This window comes from Phascolarctos cinereus, unplaced genomic scaffold, assembly GCF_003287225.1.
Source record: "Phascolarctos cinereus isolate Bilbo 61053 unplaced genomic scaffold, phaCin_HiC Scaffold_726;HRSCAF=1367, whole genome shotgun sequence".
In the NCBI taxonomy this organism is placed as follows: domain Eukaryota; kingdom Metazoa; phylum Chordata; class Mammalia; order Diprotodontia; family Phascolarctidae; genus Phascolarctos; species Phascolarctos cinereus.
Window position 1 is genome coordinate 414,441,272 of NW_027556098.1, and position 17,609 is coordinate 414,458,880.

Genomic DNA, 17,609 nt, shown 5'->3' on the forward strand with positions numbered 1-17,609 from the left:
CCCAAAAGTCACCCAACCATACAATTACTAGGCTGATACCCCAAAGAAATCAATGAAATTTTCCTTTCTACTTGTACAACAGTCTACTTGTACAAAAATATGTATAGCAGCTCTTTCGCTATTAGCCCCAAACTGGAAATGAATGGGGTGGGGGGAGGGAAGGTCCACCTCTTGGAAAAATGACAAAAATGACAACATACAAATGGAATGGAATGTTATGGTGCTATAAGAGATGATAAAATAGACAATTTTTTTAGAGGGAACTGGGTAAACTTCTATGAATCGTTTTGGAGTGAAGTAAGCAGAACTAGGAAAACAATTTTTACAATGACAACAACATTCTAAAGTGGCCTGAAAATTAGACAGATCACCTACCTCCTGTCAGGGAGGCGATGGACTTAAAATGCAGAATGAGACACACATTTTGGGATACAAATGCATTAGGAATTTGTTTTGCTGGACCTGGCTTATTTGCTGTGAGGGTTTAATTTTTCATTAATAAAATTTTCACTGGGGGGGGCAGTGGGATGGAGAGATAACACGTGTTTGTTAAAAATAAACAAGCAAATGAACAAATAATTTTTAAAAAAGAACTATCCACCAGTGGAGTGGGCTCCTTCAGGACGAAGCTAGTTCTCTGTCATTGAGAGGTAAGAATAACAATAACTGTTATTCATCTTGTGCTTACTACATGCTAGTTACTGGGCTAAGAGCTTTATAAACATTATCTCAATTGATCCTTACAACCACCCTGGGAGGTAGATGCTATTATTATCCCCATTTTATAGATGAGGAAACTGAGGCAGACAGGGGTTAAGTGACTTGTTCAGGGTCACACAGCTAGTAAGCACATGAAGGTCTAGATCTAGACTCAGGCCTTCTTGACTCTAGGCCTGCCTCTTGGTTGTGTCCCTAGGCTACTCTGCACCTCTAGATATTATACATTTCTGCCTGAGACTTTCACTTCTCTTTTTTCTCTCTCCTTCTGGGTTGGGGAAAGTTGGGACTTCCCCCTTTTCTATTTTCATCACCCCTTTCCCATGCACACATTGCTACAGCTTAATCAAACTTTTTCCTGGCCTTATACTGGACAGTGTCAGCTGGTGTGAGACGGTTAGGGTAGCCAGACGAGAAGACATGAAAATTCCCTTTGAGCCCTCAACTCCCATCTTATTTCAGACACTGTTCTTCAAGGAGGCAGTGAATCCACCTGAATTTTTCATTCCATTTTTCCCTTTGTTCTTAATCCTTCTTGGGACAGAGGCCTGGGAAATGACCCAGTGTAGAACCTGTCCCTCTCCTAGCTCAGAGATGCTGCTGCTTCTGTTTCTACTATCCTTGGGGGGTAAGTAGGAACAGGGTAGGGTCAGGAACAGGCAAGGACACTCCCATAAGCCTGGGGAATATGGGATGGTGGAAATATCATCATCATTGGCTGGAATCCTGCTTCTGAAATTGGCGTAGAGATTTTTGGGCAAATCACCAAAATCTCTCTGGTTCTTCTTTTCCTTGTCAGTAAATAAGGGGGTCAGACTAAGTGAACTCTAATGTTTTTACCTTCTCTGAAGTTCTATCTTCTAAGTAAGGTTCATGGTAGCTCTCCTATTTTCAGTGTTCTAAGGCTTGGTCATTCCTAGCTGTGACTTAGCTCTCCAAGGTCCTTCCAAGCTCTGATATTCTCTGTTGAGTCCACTATTGTTGCCTGAATCTCTCTTTGCCCACAGGGTCCCTGTCCCAGCATTCAGGGTATTGGATGCATGTCCCAGGATCAGTGACAGTGCAGGACGGTCTGTGCATCAACATTCTCTGCAATTTCTGTCACCCTCTGACCAGTGTTTCTTGGGCTTTTGGATCCTGGTTCGAGAATGGGGCCAACACTGATACAGAAAATCCTGTGGTTACAAATGACCCGAGGTGAAAGGTTTGGGAGGAGTCAAGGGGGTGATTGCACTTGTGGGAACCTTCAGAAGAACAACTGCTCATTGCGTATCACAGATGCACAGAAAGGAGACAGTGAGCAATACTTTTTTCAGATAGAGAGGGAAATGAAAATACAATTCAATTAACTAAAGTATAAATTCAATTTGAATGTGAGAGGTATGACAGGGAATGGACCTAAGCCATGGGGCAGGGAAAACCCTTGATCTCTTAGGCCTTTCAGGATCCATGTCATAAGGGAAAGACCCCATGGGTCCATGGGGATTTGAATCAGAGCAAGTAACAAAGCTAGGGGAATGTATGGAGGGCATAAGAGGTGGAGGAGGGGGCACTGTTTGGTGTCATCTTTGTAGATAAACAGGACCCCAGAATTGACTGAATGATTCAGGCCTTGAGTACTCTCCTGAATGCCTTGAGAGTTAGGAAGAGAGCCAGGGATGTCAGAGGAAGAAGGGACACCTGAGGTAAGGAGGTGGTAAATATAGGGGATGGTCTTAAGGCCATCATTAAATGGGTGAACCACTGTGAGAAAAAACAAAACCACAGGCAGAGCAGAGTGGTTCAGATGCTAAAGATTCAGGACAGAACCGGGGCTGGGAGCAGTCACCTAAGTGCTAGGACACCCCAGCATCATCTAAAGGATTGACCTAAGGCTTTTAGCTAATGGAGGGTCTGGAAGCTGGGGTCTCTTCTCCATCACCTGGCTCACTTTCTTTATTCACCCCCAGCCCTGACAGAGAAGCCAAACATATACATTCCAGAGGCTGTAGGGGAGGATCAGCTGGTGACCCTGATCTGTGCAGCTCCTGGATGTGTGGGGAGGGGACAACCCCCACCTTCTCCTAGACAGGGGCTGCTATCTCTACCCAAGGATGAAGCCAAGACTCCTCCTGGGAGTCTTTCTCTGGGTTGTCCCTTACGCCAAAGCTCTAGGACCATGGCACCAACCTCACCTGTCAGATGACCTTCCTTGGGGCCAAAGTGAGCACAGAGAGAACTGTCCAGCTCAGAATAACCTGTGAGTGTTGGGGGCTAGGACACCCGAAGTCTACAATAATAGTGAGATCATGTAAGTGGGTAGATATGGGGGGGAAATATGAGGCTGGGAGACAGAATACGAGGAACATTAGGAAGGTACAGATTTCTGGAGAAAGACAACAAGGCAGTGTCCAGCATAGCAGAGGAAGCAAATGTGTAGGATTTGGGGTCATGTGCCCTAGACTTGAATGTGACCTGTGACCTTTCTCAGCCCATCCAATAGGCTCATCAGTTTGTCAGGGGATCCTCGTTCCAATCTATGAGGGTCCTCAGAATCAATCAAGTCCACTCCCTGCTCCTCATTTTACAAAGAAGGAAGTTGTAGCCCAAGTAAGTGAAGCAATTTGACCAAGGTCACATAAGGAGTAAATAGTAGAGTCAGCATTTGGACCCAGGTCATCTGTCACACCATTTCCTTGGATTCCAATTTCTTTCTCTATATAATAATAATACCTGTGGTATATCTTAAAGTCAAGAGACCTCTGCACCCTGGGCCAACAGCAGTTTGAATCTGAGGGGGAAGCCCGACAACCTTGGCCTCAACCTCCCAACCATGTTGGGAAGAACCAATATGGAGTGTTGAGCCTTAGCATCCAACTGTTGTCTGGTGGAGGGGAGTACTATGGGGCAGGGGGCCTGGGTCTTTGAGAGTAATGGGACCTGGACCCAGATTCCTGGGATGCAGGAAGGAAATGGGAGATCGGGGGCAAGTGGCATCCAGATATAAGAACAGAGGGGAAGAAATGTGGTGAGGAGGGAGGGGAAGAAATTAGAATTTGGAAGCAATGGCTCTCTATGTCCAAGTAGATGAACAAATTCAATTACCAGGGAAGTCTGAGGTTTCAGTGATATGGAAAAAATTTAGAAAGCAGTGAGAAACAGTGTGGACTACCAAAGACCTCTGAATGTGGTTTCAGGAATGATAAATCTAAAACTTGGCTCATCTCCTTTCCTGACCTCTGGTAAATCCCTTCTTCTTTCTGGGCCACAGTACCCTCTTCTGCAAAATAGAGAGAATAATATTTGCACTATGGAACTCCCAAGAGAGTTGTGAGGAGTGTTTTAATAAAGCATCATGTCCCCGTGGAAGTTTAGATAAGGGTGTGTGTGTGGGGAACGAGGGACAGGATGTCTGGGTCCTGAGAGAGTCTCTCTCATCTAATCTTCTCTCTCTGCAGCTAGAACAAGGTCAGACACCCTCACATTCTGCAAAGAGGCACTTTTGGGATCTGGGATCACGACCCTCCTTACCTTCTTTTTTATCCTGGCATGGTGAGTGCGGAGGCAACAAAAAGAAAGGGAAGAGAGACCTCTGCGGGGGTAGAAGTGGAGAATGGAAGGGACCAAGGGTCCTGTCAAATGTTGGGCTCATTCCTTCAGTGTGAAGTTCCTGAGGAAGATGAAGCAGCAGGTAGAGGACCCAGATATCCAGGACAGGAAGGAGGTAGATTCTATCAATCAGGTTCCTGAAAGAGTCGCTTTGGTGAGTGAGCTATGTTACTGATACCCTATTTACACTCACTAAAAGTCGAAGTAGCTGGAGTTAAGACATTCAGAAGTGACTCCTGCCATTTATTTGCATGTTCAATTCACCGATTTTCTCTTTCTCTCTTTTTAAAAAATTGATATAAGCATTTAGAGACAGAAAATTTCCCCCAACTACTGCTTTTGCTGCAGCCCACAAATTTTGTCTTGTTATCTTATTGTTGTCATGATCTCTAATGAACTTGTTTCTTTGATTTGTTCTTTGACCCATTCATTCTTTAAGATTTTGTTGTTAAGTGTTTCCAATTAATTTTTAATCAGTGCTTCAAAGGTCCTATACTGAATATAATATTTATTATATTGTGGTCAGAAAAAGATCCATTTAATATTTCTGCTTTTCTGCATTTGTTCATGAGGTTTTTATACCCTAATGGTTGATTTTTGGGAAGGTGCCTTGCACAGCTAAGAATCAGGTATGTTACTTTCTATTCCCGTCCAGTATTCTCCAGAGGTCTATCATATCAAATTTTTCTAAAATTCTAATTATCTTCTTCATTTCTTTCCTGTTTTTTTTTTTAGCCAGATTTAACTAGGTCTGAGATGGGCAATTTGAGGTCCCCCTACTATTATAGTTTTACTGTCTATTTTCTTTTTTAACTCAATTAAATTTTCCTTTAAAAATTTAGATGCCATGCCATCTAGTATGTGTAAATTCAGAATTGATATTACTTCATTGACTATAGTACCTTTCAGCAAAATGTACTTTCCTTGAGTAGATCTTTTGATTAGGTTAATTTTTGTTTTTGCTTTGTCTGAGATCATGATTGCTGCCTCTGGCCTTTTTACTTAGCTGAAGCATAATAGATTCTGCTCCGTACTCTTATTTTAACTTTATCTGTATCTTTCTGTTTCATGTAGGTTTCTTGTAAACAAGATATTGTTGGATTCTGATTTCTAATCCATTCTGATATCCTCTTTCATTTTATGGGTGAGTCAATCCTATTCCCATTTAGTTATAATTGCTAACTGTGTATTTCTTTCTATCCTATTCATATATATATATATATATATATATATGTATATATATATATATATATATATACATACATACATATATATATATATACATACATCTGTCCCTTCCTCGAGTCTGTTCTGCTTCTGACCACTACCCATTACCTCTTTTAATCCACCCTCCCTCTTATCCCCACTCCTTTCTCTTAGACATTTTCTCTCCTACTTCCTTGATGGGTAAGATTAATTTCTGTACCTAACTCTGTGTGTGTGTGTGTGTGTGTGTGTGTGTGTGTGTGTGTGTGTGTGTATTATTTCCTCCTTGAGGCAGTTCAGGTTTGAGTGCATGTCAAGTACTGCCCCCTTATCATGGAAAAGACTTCATGGCAACATGTGGAAAATTGCTAAGATCTCACTCTGCCATGTCGACTCCCATCACTTATTATTTGTGTTGCTTTAGACATGTGCTTGCCTCTCTCTGATTCTGTGTCTTCATCTACTAAATGATAGGATTGCACCAACTTGAATTTGATTCAACAATGATTTTAATAATCTCTCTCTTTGTTCAAGGAATTAAAGGCAAGATGATTGAATGGATGGAGTGCTGGTCTCAGAGTCATAAAGAAACAGGCTCATGTCCCACCTCTGATTCCTACTGGCTACCTGACCTCAGACAAATCACTTTTCCTCTCAGTGCCGCAGGTCTAATTCTCTAGGTCTGTTTCAGAACAGGTGCTGATCTTCCTAGGGAGAAGAAATTCCTTACTGAGAACTCCCTAGACTGAGGAAACGACAGATCAGTCCAAAAAGAAAAGAATGTTCCTGGAGCTGTGCTTGGTGCCAGAGGAAGCACATACTAATTAAATAGTCCCTGACCACAAAGAACTGACAGGCTAGTATGGGGAAACAATGAGAAATCAGATATATATTGTGTATATGAAATATATGCAAAGAAATGGTAGGGTAAGAACACTCATGTTTATTTGGTGATGGCTTTTTGTAGGCCCTTGAGCTGAGTTTGAGGAGATCCAATAGGCCCAGTGGAGGAAGAATGAGGCTCTTTTGGGCTGGGGGTACTTCCTGTTTCTGCCTGCAAAGATGCAGAGGTGGGAGATGGAATAGCCCATTCAGGGAATGACAGCTAAGCTAGTTGGGCTGGAGGAGAAATTGCCCGAGTGATGTGGAATCATCACAGAGTCACAGATTTGAGCTGGATTGTGAAAACCTTGAAAAGCCAAACAGAGAAGACTTTGTATTTTACCTTAGAGACAATGTGAGCCATTGAAGTCTCTTGAGCCAAAGAGTGACCTAGTCAAACCTATATTTTAGGACTTTCAACATGGCAACTTTGTGGAGGATGGATTAGAGAAAGAAGAGACTGGAAGCAGGGGGACATAGTAGGATGTTGTAATAGTCTAGGAGATGAAAGATACAGGTGTGAGCTAGCATAGTGGTGAAATGAAGGGAGAGGAGGGCATGGGTATAGGAGAATCAGTGGAGACAGAATATACAAAGCTTGGTAACTAACATGGGAGAAATGGTGTGTGTGTGTGTGTGTGTGTGTATAGGAGTGAGGAATTGAGCCCGATGCTGAATCATGCATCTGGGTTGGTATGTTGGTATGACTAACTGGAAGATCCAGTGGTGGTGTCCTCAACAGAAATAGGGAAGTTAGGGGGTGGGGTGGATTTGGGGATCTAAAATATTAAATAATCTTTTTGTTGCCCCGTCATTTTTCAGTTGCGTCTGACTCTTCGTGACCTCCTTTGGGGTTTTCTTGGCAAAGATACTGAAGTGGTTTGCCATTTCCTTCCCAGTTCATTTTACAGATGAGGAACTGAGGCAAACAGGGTGGAGTGACTTGCCCAAGTTCACCCATGAAATTGCCCAACCTGGTGATTTTAAGGAGAGAAGTTTCAGCTGAGTGGTAAGATCAGAAACTTGATTGATGGGAAGAAGAGAGGATAAAAAGAGGAAGTAGGGGTGAGTCTCCTCCCTTTCCTGGGCCCCAATTTTCTTGTTTTTCCAATGAGTAACTTGAAATAGCTGGTCTCTAAAGTCATTCATATCCCTGAGAGTCTGAAGTGGGAAAGTGTTTGGCCCTGGTCACTTCCTTTCTGCCATAATTCTCTCTCTTGAAAGGCTCTGATTCAAGACATGCCTCCCTTCCTCTTCCCTCCCCTATATGTAACGGGATCATAAGATCATAGACTTAGGGACAGAAGGTACCTTAGAAATCAGTTAGTCCCAGCTACTCACTTCACAGACAAAAAAAATTAAAAATTGTCAGAGAAAGGAAGTGTCTTAGCTGAGGGCACTTCATGACTGAGTGAGTGTTTTCAAATATAGATCTTCTGAATCTAATCCGGTATTCTTTCCAAGGCATCACAGTATCTCCCCTTCACAGCAGAAAAGAAGCTTAGAGATCACCTGGATTGACCCATCTAAGTTTTACAGAGAATAATACTGAGACCCAGAGAGGAAAGGGCCTCACTCAAGGTCATACAGTCACCTTTTTTAGGTTTTAGACTTGGAAGAAATGGTAGAGAAGTCATTTCAAAGAGGAGAAGGCTAGGGCTCAGAGAAGGAAAGGGACTCTCCTAAAGTCACAAAGCCAGTGACTGGCATAGCTTTAAGGCATAGTTGGTGCCACTCCATTCATTTTACATTTTACTGCGCAAACGGGAAGAAATTTATTCAAGAATCTCAGTGATTACCTAGTTCAATTCTCTTAATTTTTCTTCGGGTAAAACTGAGTCCCAGAAAGGATAAAGGTCACACAAGAACATCTAAATGCTCAAGTTCAATTGAAGCTTGGCAGGGTAGACTGGATGTGCAGTTATGAAGAGGGTTCAGAGCAAAATTCTGATGCTTCATGGGATTTTCTCTGGGTAAATCATTTAATGCCTCTGCGATTCATTGTGCTTATCTGTAAAATGGAGCTAATAATACCTCTAACACCTTATTCACCGGATTATTTTGAGAATCCAATGAGAAGAGGTATGCAAATCACTTAGCAGACTTTAAAATACCACAAAAATCAGCTATTATTATAGCAGGGTAAACTGAGGCCTCAGGAGAGGAAGATCCTTTCCTATGTTCACCCAGGGAAAAAGGCTGGTCTGAAACTTTACCGTCTGACTTCTAGCCCAAGATTTTCCCCTCACTTTATTTCTTTTTTTTCCTCCTCACTGTATTTCTTAACAACTCTCTCCATTCCACTTACCTGACCTCTTCTCTCCTCCCAGGACAGGTGGGTCACATGCATAAGCAAAGTGCACCAAAGAGCCCTAAGTGAAAGACTCCCCATCCACAAACCAAGACAGTTTCCTTTCCAATGCTGGGTTCTGATGGTCAGGCTAAGATCCTTCCCAGGCCCATATTTGATTCTTTGTCCTTCACCCCTACAGGATCAGCAAAGTGATGCCAGCCATTGTCAAGCTACGCAACACCCCATCCCACCCCCTGCCCCCAGAAGGACAGTACTACACATCCGTCCAGGGTTCAGGTGACCCAGAGAGCCAGAACCCAGAAAGCCATGGTGCCCAAACCAAGTCCTCAAAGACAGGTTCAATGAGGAAGCATCTGGACTATGGGGAAGGAGAAGTAAAGAGAATGCCTTCTCACTCAGTGCATAGAAGGGCCTCTGTCTGGAAGCCCATGCCTCAAGCCCTTTTCTTCTCTGCTCAGCCTGACTTCGGAAGCACTTTTCCTTCTGCATGCCTCAGTAGTGGAGAGAGAGGGCATTAGAGGATCAGGGAAGTAGAAGAGGTTTTGTTTTCAAGAAGTCAATCCTTTTTTCTCTACGGTGCTTGTCAAGGGGATAAAGCCCTGGCTATTTAGACCAGGGGATCACAGACTGCAGAATGTCAGAGGTTAGAGGACACTTCTGCCACATATATTTTGGATCCACCATCTTACCTCCCCCTTTCATTGACTTAGAGACTCAGAACCTGTCTACTAACTTCCCCAGGGCAGCAGCCCCTAGGAATTGGGTTTTGCTCCAGTTCTTATGAATGCTCACTGGTGTGCATCCCACCACAATTGACAGTTGAGGTCAAATACATTAGTTCCTCAAATGTCTGTGAGTGACTTTCCCACAGATGCACATGGTGCCCAGAGAAAATTGACTAAGGTTCAGAGAACACACATAGAAAAAAAATAATTCAAAGTTCTTGGGAGTCCCTTTTCTGGAGTTTCAAAATGTTCCTCTTAGTTATGGTGTAGTGTTTTCACAGGGTTCTTCGTAGAGTCTTGAATCTTCAACCTTTTTGATCTTGGCTTCCAAGGCAAACACTGAATCAATGTCCTATGGACACTGATAAGATGCTAATGGCCACTAGGTGGTGCCATAGTGCATGGAGTGATGAACTTGGAGTCATCTTGGCTGACTTCAAATCTAGTTTCAAATACTTACGAGTTGTGTGACTCTAGGCAAGTCACTTAACCCTATTTGCCTCAGTTTCCTGATCTGTAAAATAAGCTGGAGAAGGAAGTGGCAAACTGCTCCAGTATCTTTGCCAAGAAAACCCTAAAAGGAGTCAAGAAGTGTTGGACATGACCAAAAAAAGACTGAACAAGAAAATGCTCATGGGAAGACAGGAAATCCTCCATCCTACAGACCCTTCTAAATTCATAAGGTCCTTTTCCATCCAAAAAGGTGGCCAAGGGGGCAGAGGTGGCCTCCTATTCATCCAAATGATTCTTTCTAAGTGGTTCTCACTCCTCTGCCTTAAGGGATCTAAATTTCTCATGTTTTCTCACTTTCATCATGAATAAAGGAAAATAGATAGCAAGTTTGCCCTTCCCCTTCCACCAGATTTCCATTTGGAAATACATTAAACTTGAAAGGGAAATGGGACAGATTGGAGATGAAGTAAGGGTAGATGTTAGGGGACTAAGAGAGAAGGCAGTTTTGATAAGAAAACAGTCACAGGCACAACAATCTTGAATGACAGTCAGTCAATAAACATTTCTTAAGTTCTTACTTTGTACTAAGCCTTAGGGATACAAAGAAAGGTAAAAGATAGCCCCTGCTTTCAAGGAACTCACAGTCTAATGGGTGAAGGAGACGTAAAGCAACTATATACCAACAAGAAGGTGAAAGGGGGATTAAGAGTGAAGGAAGTAAGAGTGAAAACATTGGCATCTCTGTTGGGATAAAGAGAAAAGAAGAGCTGATACAGAGGAAACATTTTATGTAGCAGGAGAATGAGAGCTAGGGACGTGATGTGACGTGATTTGTCTAAGGTTATGTAGGTAGTGAGGTCAAAGGTAAGATTTGAACTCAGGTCCTTTGAGTCCTAAACCAATGCTTTCCCACCTGTATCATGCTGTGCCATCCTCCCCACCCCCACTTATCCATCAGGTCAGCTTCTGTTCTAGCAATTAAGTCTATCAGATATGTAAATGTACTAATGGTGGGAGGTAACCACATTTGGACAACACCAATTGCTGGGTTTTTTTTTCTTTCTTTCATTGGAATAAAAATTTGCCTCTGTGAAACTTTGCCCACTGTGACACTTGCCCTTAATTCTGTCCCCTCAGACCAAACGTGATAAATTAATCTCATCTACTCACAGCTTTACACAATGTTTGGGGATGCTACATAAGTGCCCCATCTCCTTTCTCACTTGCATTTTTAAATGGCATATACCAACTTCCTCTCTAACTGGGCTCTGAGCATTCTCTCTGCCCTGGAATGCTCTCCCTTCTCCACTCTGACTACTGATTTCCCTGTCTTACTCTAAGTGCCAACTGGTCAAAAGAGAAATGGTTACTATTTACTCTGAGCAAGGAGGGCCCCCAAATAACCACGAAGTGGTGCTTGGGCAGGGACCTATTGTTGTCCAATCTCATTATGAGCTCCAGAGTGAATTGGGTTTAAGGGTTGGTCTTTGAGAAAGAAATCTAGCCAGTAAACCCCAGAGAGGAAAAGGAGAAGGTCAGAGGGAGGGAAAAGGAGAGGGAGAGGAAGATGGAGAGAGAGAGGCAGAGCGAGAGGGGACAATGAGCTGAATTATCCAACTGGAACTGGCCAGCTGGGTACCCATTCAGGCAGCTCAGACTATTCACAGGTTGTGTTTGTCCTTCATTCTCAAAGGGGACCATGATGTCAGGGAGATGATGACATGGCTAAAGTCTTTTCAGGTTCTCACTTTGAATGAGGTAATGCCCATTCAGTGAATAGGCCTCTTTAAGAAATGAGTCATGGGATGGCCCTTTTAATAAAAAAAAAAAAATCAAACTGCGAGGGGAAGACCCTCAGGGTTTCTGGCCAAAAGATAAACATCCATGATTAGGATCTGAACCCAGGAGCCCTAGAGATCATCATGTCCAACCCCAGAAGACACAGCTTCAAATGCTACTCCTGTTACTTCTAGCCTATGAAAGTATGGGTCAGCCATTTAAAATCAACCTAACTCTATTTGACTAATTTTTCAAAAGAGTCTTCCCTGTGTTACCATCCTTATTTATAAAATGAAAGGGTTACACTAAGTGACCTTGAAGTTCCTCTACGACTCATATTACTGTAATCTGGAGGTCTGGACCACAGCTCTGGGCTCCCACAAACTGGATCAGGAGGGACCTAGTCCAGGTCATTTTTAGAGACTGGACCTTTTCTACAACATCCCCAACAGGTGATGATATGCCCTTTTCTGAAAGCCTTCCATTTACAGAGAACACATTATCTCTTCAGGTAGCCAATTCCACTTGAAATAACTCTGTCAGAGACAAAATTAATGCCTCACCTTTCTGCGTTGTCTACAAAGACGGCATCAGAGGTTTTGTCCAAGGTCTTGCTGACATCTGAGTATACAATTTGCAAACATTGCAATTGCAATGGGGGACTGAACAATAAACCCAGTCCTCATGGGTCTGCTCAGACTGCATCGATGTGCTTGGCTGCTGCATTTCTTCATGTGACAAAGGTTGTGGGAGCCCGCTCCTAGGCTAGTTGTGTCATGGATGTTCTTTGGAGAGACTTTGGGGAATGTGTAGACACTTTATAAATAGTTCTAATCTGTTAACCACATGGTGGATTGTGGCCTCTGGTTGGTTGCAGTTTCATAACCAGAACTAGAGGCTCTTTCTGCAGGCCTTAACTTCTTCCTCTTCCTTTCTGTTGGTTGGACCAATGTTCTCTTGGTTGAATCTCTCTGCTTGTTTTGACTACTTCACTAATGGCATCTAGTGTGAGAAAATGCTATAAGGCTTGTGGCGTTCTCCCCTCTGCAGCTGACATGTGGCACAGGCTTCAGTTTTTTCCTTGGTGTTTTTCTTTCATTTTTGTTGAGGTTGAGGGTTACAACCTTCTAGGATTTTGAAAGGTTAAGACAGTCATCTGGGAATGAATGAGTATGTGACTCTAGGAATCCAAGAGTCTAGAATGCATTCTAACCCACCAACAAAGTCCCAAGGAGGGACTGAAAGTCTTGAAGGTAGCTTCAGGACCCAATTCTAGCCAGGCACACATCCATGTATCAAGGATGGAGGAGCTACCTTCAGGACCCAGCCCAGTGGTAGCTGAGATGAAAACTCAAAGTAGAAATGATTACGCATTTGGATGGGAACTTGGTGGGATGAATGTCATATAGTAACTGGGTTAAACCCAAATGTTCTATCCCCAGAGATCAATGTGATATAGGGAAGTGTGTGCACTGAGTATTCGTATTTTTGTTCCTGTTATAACTTTAAGCGCACATCTCTTTGCAAAAATTAATTGATGTTAGTGGCTATGTAGAACTGAGATGTTAATTACTGGGGGCTAACAGTGGGAGGAGCATAGAAAGGGGGCTTGATTCCCTTGTGCTGCCCCTATCAATCCCTCAGTGGCGCCCCTATAATCCTGAAAGGGAAATGTATCTGGCCTTCTGAGAGAGTGAATCCAATGTACTTTCTATACTCTGATAAATGCTTGGACTTAAAATCCAGGAAGACCAGGATTTTAAACCTACCTCTGACTCTTACTAGCTGTGTGACACTGGGGAAGTCACTTAATTTACCTAGCCTTCAAATTCATCTGTAAAATGGATCTCATAATAGCACCTACCTCATAATCTCATCATTGTGATCAAATGAGATACTGCATATCAAATGCTTCATATCACTGAGAAATTTAATGACATCTGCTACTCAGGCTTGTTGTGTGGATTCGATGAGATAACATATACAAAGCACTCTGTATGCCTTAAAGCGCATTAGGAATGGTAGCTATGGTTACTGTCATTAAGTATGATAGTAATCATCATCGTCATCATCATCATTGTTAAATGTTTGTTATCTGTATCTCCTGCTAATCTAGTTCAGACAAAAGTGTCTGGCTTGATCTCATTCTATGAAAGCCATGCTTACTCTTTGGTTCAGGGTCCCAGTTCCCAATAATATTCCTGTTATTTCCAATAACATTTTGTAATAACATTCACTTCACACCTTCTTTTCCTTGTGCTTTTGGTTTAGCTAGTCTCACTGCATGATTTTTTTCAACACTTTAAGCCTCCTACCCCAGTACTTTTGGTATAGCTCAGTTTCCTTCTAGATCCCCTGAAAACAGCTTTCCATCTTTCTATTCACATGCCTTTGGCTTAGCCTGGTCTCCTTTCTATCTTTACAACATCCTTATATCTTATCAGTAGGTCTTTGGTCTCAGATGTACTGGATTTTAGACTCATAGCTTAAAATATAGGAATGATGAAGTCAGTGTACTTCATAAGAGTTAGTTAAAAAACTAAAAGTAAAATATTTGCTAAAAAGTAAAAGAATTGCTAATATAATTCTTGGGGAATAAATGGAGATAGGGTCTAGATATAAACATAATTAGGTTCATTCGGAACTAGTTGAATGGCTTAATTCAAAGAGTTGTTATCAATGTTTCCATGCCAACCTGGAAAGATGGTCTTTAGTGAAGAGCCCAGTGATCTGTGCTTGATCTCACGCTCTTTGATATTTTTTATCAATGACTTATGGCACACTCATCAAAATTTTAAGTTGGTACAGTTAGCTAACAGAGTTCAAAAAAATCGAGAGAGAATATTGGATTGACTCTAATGAGAAACAATTTGGCAGGCATACACGTAACGTCCAATTGCCTGCAGGATCAAATACAAAAAGCTCTATTTGGCATTCAATGACTTTCATAATCTAGCCCTTGCCTATCTTTCTAGTCTTCTTACACCTTACTCTACCACCTACTCTTTGGTCCAGTGACACTAGCTTCTGGGCTGTTCCATGAACAAGCCACTCTATCTCTTGGCTCTGGGCATTTTCTGTGGCTGTCCCCCAAGCCTGGCATGTGCTCCCTCTTCCATTCTGATTACTGATCTCCCTCGCTACAGAAGCCTTCTCCAACTATGTTTACTGATTGATTATGCTTAACTTTAGGAAATCATCTTCACAAGTACAAAATGGAGGAGGAATGGCTCAATAGAATTTTATTGATAAAAATTCTAAAGATTTGAATGAATTGTAAGCCGAATATGAATCAATAGTGTTATATGGCAGGACCCCCCCCCCCAACAAAAACCCTCATGTAGTGCTCAGCAGCATTAAGAGAGACATTAGTGACTGTGGCTCTTTACTCTGCCTGGATCATCTCACATTTGGAATACTGCAAATATCGCAGTTTAAGAGTGTCATTAAATTAGAATTTTCATAGGAGAGTAGCCAGTGCTGCGAAGGGTCTCAGCAATTTTTGAATCACTAGGAAGAAATGTGGATGTGTAGCTGGAAAATAAAAGGCTCAGGAAAGACATGACCATTATCTTTATGTTTTCAAAGGGCTGTCACATGAAAGAGGGATTAGTTGTATGCTGTTTGGTACCAGAGGTCTGAAATAGGAGCCATAGGTAGAAATTACAAAATGGCAGACATTGGTTTAACATCATGAAAAACTACCTAACAATTAGAGCTATCCCAAAGAGAGGGATATCTCAGGAAGGACTATGTTTCTCCTCCTTGGAGATCTTCAAGGTTAGTCTACATAAAATTGCTGAGTATGTTGTAGTAGAGATTCCTTTTGAGGGGGTCTGGTTGGCACTAGATATACCAATGGCCACTGAACTCCCTTCATGCCATGGGATTCCATGCCATGGAGATTTTCCCAGAGTCTCTTGAATCCAGGTAAGAGATCTTTAAATTGAAGATGAAAAGGTACAGAGAAAAACCCACACCTCTATTATGTCATGTTAGGTACAATAAGGGCAGCAGATACAACATAGTGATAGCAGTGGAAAATCTCTGTAGTACCCAGGGGCCAATTTCCCAGAAAAAAGGTATCAATAGAGACAGACATAGACTCTATACATGTGATGTTGCTTCTTGCAAGGCTTGGACTGGCTGCTGTGCAAGGGGCTTATGTCCCTAAAGACCCTGGGAGCTGTATTTCTGCCACAAATAAGAAGAGAGAACTCTTATTGCAGGAGCAAGACTGGAGGGTGGAATTTTCCAGCACAGCAGGAATTTTAAAAAAAAACACCTTTCTGGAGAAGTCTAAGAGAGAATAATGGGGGAAGAACTGGAGAGAGAGATTAGTAACAGGCAGATGAGGTGGCAGGTTGTGGCAGTGGTACGGAGTAGCAGAGGCTGTAGAAGATGTATGACTCTTCCCAGGAGATTGACTCTGAAGCTTATAGTAGCTAGAGGCTTTTTCTTTTCCTGACATCTCACTTTATTTAGAGAATCCAAGAGAATGAATGAATTCTGGCTTTTCAGAGAAAAAGCTAGAAGAATAATATATCTACTCCACTCTGTTTCTCCCTTTTATTTTATTATTATGCTACTGGTGATATTATTTACACAATGTTTCCATTGTTTCCATGCTATTTAAATATTTTTCTTACTGATTATTTAAACAATAGTTTTCTGGATAGAGATGAAATAATTTAAACTGAGATTATGTTTTTGCTAAGGACAGTGTGACAGAGGGAAAGGAAATATGCATAACTCTTTGTACTGAATTCAATTGTCCAGAGGATCATTCTCTTGATTTTGCAATAAACATCTGGCTTGGGGGCTCAGAGCGTTTTGTAAAATCTTTAGATTATTTGTATTTTCTAGTCTAAAAAAACTTTTCAGAGAATGGAAGCCAAGTAGAACTGAGACCTTCGCATTATAATAAAAGCCCTTCCAACTAATTTCATTATCTTTAAGCAAACAAGTCTTTTCACACCAGGACCTGAGGGGTTTTCTTCCACTCACTAAAGACAGAGGGGAGGAAGGAGGACTAGATACCTCCAAAGAAGGTGATGCCCCAGGCAAGCCACAGTTGCCTTTGCTGGGTAACAGAAATTTATGTGGAAATGCACAAATGGGCAATTAGGTAAGGTGAATTCAAGGAGACAAACACACTTTCTGAACTAGCATTGAGATCTTGTGTAATAGGACTCATAACTTTCAATTGAAGGATATACCTCATTCCAAAAGAAGAGGTTAGATAATGATATAAGATGTTATCACATGAGTAGATTCAGAAACTAGAGGGAGGAAACATCCTGGAAAGTGTTTGCAAAAGGCTCAATGATGAGACAAACAAAAGTCACAGTATTTAGGGAATATATTCCAGATGACCTGGACAGCAGAAAGAAATAGACGAGGTTTTAAAAATGTTTGTATTTATTTTAAAATTCAATTTCATTTTCAAATTCTCACACTCCATCAATTCTTTATTGGGAGAAGGATAATATTTTTTATCATGAGCTCTTTGCAACTGTGTTAAGTCATTGTTTCTAAGAGTTGACCAGAGTTAATAAGTCTTTCACAGTTGATTATCTTCACAAAATTCCTGTTACTGTGTAAATTATTCTCTTGCTTCTGCTAACTTCACTTTGTATCACTTCATAAATCTTCCCAGGTTTGTCTGAAACCATCTCCTTCATCAATTCTTACAACACAATAGTATTCCATCACATTCATATCCTATAATTTGTTCATCCATTTCCCCCACTATTACAGTTTTACTTTCTATTTCCTCCTGTAACTCATTTAACTTTTCCTTCAAGAATTTGGATGCTATACTACTTGGTACATATACATTCAGTACTGATGTTCATTGTACATGGCACCTTTAAGCAAATGTAATTTCCCTGATTACCTCTTTTAATTAAGTAAATTTTGCTTTTGCTTTGTCTGAGGTCATG

The 17,609-nt window shown here is 41.6% G+C and overlaps 2 long non-coding RNA genes across 4 annotated transcripts in view; one reads left to right on the forward strand and one right to left on the reverse strand.

The window, feature by feature from the left end:
* LOC110220250 (uncharacterized) overlaps positions 1 to 12,563 on the reverse strand; it is a 30,467-nt gene extending 17,904 nt beyond the window's left edge. Inside the window, exon 1 of one of the 2 annotated variants that reach the window (XR_002327818.2) lies at positions 12,228 to 12,563. This is a non-coding gene — a long non-coding RNA (uncharacterized LOC110220250). The remainder of the gene's footprint in view (positions 1 to 12,227) is intronic. The other variant, XR_013482630.1, reaches the window with a different exon arrangement.
* Positions 1,773 to 10,984, forward strand: LOC144454273 (uncharacterized). 2 transcript variants are annotated; one of them, XR_013482628.1, is made up of 5 exons: positions 1,773 to 1,914; positions 4,155 to 4,248; positions 4,357 to 4,459; positions 5,380 to 5,449; positions 6,046 to 10,984. It is a non-coding gene; the product is annotated as an uncharacterized LOC144454273 (long non-coding RNA). The 2 variants fall into 2 exon arrangements; XR_013482629.1 differs by lacking the exon at positions 1,773 to 1,914 and adding an exon at positions 2,063 to 3,306.
* Positions 12,564 to 17,609: the final 5,046 nt, after the last annotated feature.